A 3,245-nucleotide genomic window follows, 5' to 3' on the forward strand; every position below is an offset into this window, starting at 1 on the left:
GGCTTTAACCCACTGAGCCACCCAGGCACCCCTTTTTTGGTCTTTTTAAAGCACCCTGGTTCCCCATTTTGGGCAGTCTTTTTCTTCTTGTGTTTTCTTCTGTCTCCCAGCCCTTAATAATGTTCAGATTCTTTATTAAATTTAGGAGCAAATGAATGGCTTTAGCTTCAGCTTTCTACTGCTTGGAAAATGCCTGCTTGTTAACATATGTGCTGGAATTACGGAAGCCTGGGGTGAGTGGGCAGGTGTGGAGCAGGTGCAAGGGACCATGTGGGCGCCCGGACATTCCAGCATGTAAGGTGGTTAAAAAGTACCCCTGTCAGCTGCACACCTGGGTGCCACTTCCAGTGTCTCCCTGGGGCTTTCATCCAGTTGTGGCCAAAACAGGGTGTTGCTTTTGTTCAGAGATGAGGTGGATAGGAGTCAGCCAGGCCGTGGGCAGTTAACCGCTCAGAGATGAGCCTCTCAGAAGCCTCCAGGGGAGGAAAGTTGTGAGAATGGGTGGGACCTGGGGCCCCACTGCACCTTCCTTTTTAAAAAATTTTATTTATTTATCTGAGAGAGAGAGAGAGCACGAGCAGGAGAAGGAGAGGAGGGAGAGGGAGAAGCAGAGAGCCCGATGCGGAACTCGATCCCAGGACCCTGATCAGGATCATGACCTGAGCCGAAGGCAGAGGATTAACCAGCTGAGTCACCCCAAGCGCCCCCTTCCTCTACCTTCTTCTTCAACCAAAACAATCCCTTGTTTGTCCCCCCCCCTTTTTTTCCCCAGTGTAACGTGTTGAAAAAGGGAGTTCTGTGTCCCAATAAAGATGGAAAGTGAAGGTGATCATGTTTTCTGGAATGGAAAAGGGCTCTGCTTCCTTCTTCTCCGAGCTCAGGTGAGTTCAGTATGCAGACGCTACGATGAAATAAGTCTGGGTCAAAGAAGGCTTTGGCCAAAAGTCACATCAGGTCAAGGGCAATTGTGGTGGAACTACATGAGGGGGCATGTACCTTCTACTCTTGGCACAGGACAGGTAACGTAGATGAGAGACATTTTCAGTGACCATGGAAAATCAGGCTGTGGCAAAGGACATGTTGTATTTTAACCAACTCTCCAAACCTCAGTGTCCTCATCTGTCAAATGGGAATGATGGCAGGTGCTCCACAGGGCAGTGGGGACAACTGAACAAGTAATATATGCTAAGCTCTCTGTCCAGCATTTGGCCCGTGGTCAACACACATGTGGGCCATTGTCACTAAGCATATGCTGGCCTGAGTCCCTCTCCTGTCCCTCATGGGGGAACCACATGGCACCCAGCTGGACAAGAGGTGCTGGATACCATTGTTCTTCTCAGCCCGTGTCCTGTGCCCTCCCATCTCTCCCCCCGGCACCGTGTCGGGCGTACAGTGAGTTCTGAACGGGTTCTTGTCCGTTGCCTCCTAAGTTCTGCAGCTAAGCTCAGACACCCCCTTTTCTCCTGCAGCCCCCGAGATCCTGTGGCTCTACCTGCCCTTGTTTCTGTTTGCTCTTTTATAGAGAATGACACCTGTGTCTAAGCACATTCTGACTTCTTTTTTTTATTATTTTTTTAGAAAAAGAAATTTCTATAGTTTGATCTTTTGGTCTACCTACATGAGATCAAGGAAAAGAAAGAAGAAAAAAATCAAGTTTTTTTTTAAAAGTGTACCTTTTGAGTCAACCTAGTAAGAACTTGTTTTTTTCTGCTCTTAAACTATAGGATATTGGGAGAAAAAAAAATGTGGTTTCACTTTGCTTTATATTCTCCACTTGGAAAAAGAGGAGAAAAATGGGTTTTTGAATGCAGTGGTGATTGTTGTGTTTTTATAAGATGATATCAATAAAGAGACATCCCATAAAGTGTATTCAATAGTAGGGACGTGAAGAGGATTGCATTTTTCTCCACCACTGAGTGAATTTTAAGTTAAAAGTAGATTTGATATATGATGAATTTTGTACTTTATCAGATAGCCAAAGAAATCAGTGAGTTAAATCTTCAAATATGCATGATAGGTATTATAGTTAATGTTGAACTCACAAAGGAGTTTTTATGTTTAGCATATACTTTTTTTTTTTTTAGATTTATTTATTTATTTGAGCTGGGACCAGCAGAGGGAAAGGGAGAGAAAGAAGCTTAAACAAACTCCCCTTTGTGCGTGGAGCCCGACATGGGGCTCGGTCTCACGACCCTGAGATCATGACCTGAGCTGAAACCAACAGTTGGATGCTTAACTGACTGAGCCACCCAGGAGCCCCAGTTTAACTTTAAAGGCAAATAAAAATGAAATAGTCCAGTCACTTGGGAATACACTGTGTCCGTTTCCTAAAAATGAAACATGTACTTGGTATCATCCAGCAGCTGTACTTATGGGTGTTTATTCTAGAAAAAATGAAAATTTACATTGACACAAAAACTTGCCCATGTGTACTCATTGTAGCTTTATTTACAATATATTGTCCCATACTGGAAATGACCCCAGTGTCCTTCCCTGGGCATGGTTGAACAAATCATGCTATGTCCATACTGTGGACCACTAGTCAGCCATAAAAAGGATGAATTCCAGATATATGCAGCAGGAATTCTGTGAAGGAAAGAAGCCAGTCTCAAAAAGTTATATACCCTCTGGCTGTATTTATGTAACTCTCTTGAAGTGTAACAAAATTACAGAGATGGAGAACAAATCACTGGCTGAAAAAACTGTGAAGGAGAGAGGTCTTAGCTATAAAAGGGTAGCACAAGGGAAGAAGCTTGGATTGATGAAGCCATTCTGCATTCTGATTCTGGTGATAAAATTGCATAGAAGTGTACACACACACACACACACACACACACCAGCATATAACACTGGTGATGCCTGGTGAAGCTCTGGGTCCTCTGCCAATATCAGTGTCCTGGTTTTGATGTAGAACTCCAGCTCTGCAAGGTGGTACCATTGGAGCAAGCTGGGAGAAAGGCATGTGGGACCTCCCTGCATAGATATTTTGCAACTGCTGGTAATTCTCTAATTCTTCTCAAGATAAAAACTTAAAGCAAAAATACGAAAAAGAAATACAGGAGTCCTGTGCAAGATCAATTTCCACTGCAGACGTTAGCTTTTCCTCGATAGACCTATCTAGAAAGGGAGCCTTATGGTATTAGAAATGATATACAGAACATGACCCTTGGGGGTGCCTGGGTGGCTCAGTCAGGTAAGCTTCTGACTTTTGATTTTGGCTCAGGTCATGATCTCAGGGTCGTGAG

General features: G+C 44.0%; 1 long non-coding RNA gene across 2 annotated transcripts; it reads left to right on the forward strand.

Annotated features, from left to right (window-relative positions):
• Positions 1 to 770: 770 nt before the first annotated feature.
• Positions 771 to 2,271, forward strand: LOC131831437 (uncharacterized). Of its 2 annotated transcripts, XR_009353654.1 has the most exons (3): positions 771 to 881; positions 1,579 to 1,689; positions 2,085 to 2,271. It is a non-coding gene; the product is annotated as an uncharacterized LOC131831437 (long non-coding RNA). The 2 variants fall into 2 exon arrangements; XR_009353653.1 differs by lacking the exon at positions 2,085 to 2,271 and having other exon boundaries at positions 1,579 to 1,869.
• Positions 2,272 to 3,245: the final 974 nt, after the last annotated feature.

Source organism: Mustela lutreola, chromosome 5 (assembly GCF_030435805.1).
Source record: "Mustela lutreola isolate mMusLut2 chromosome 5, mMusLut2.pri, whole genome shotgun sequence".
Classification (NCBI taxonomy): Eukaryota; Metazoa; Chordata; class Mammalia; order Carnivora; family Mustelidae; genus Mustela; species Mustela lutreola.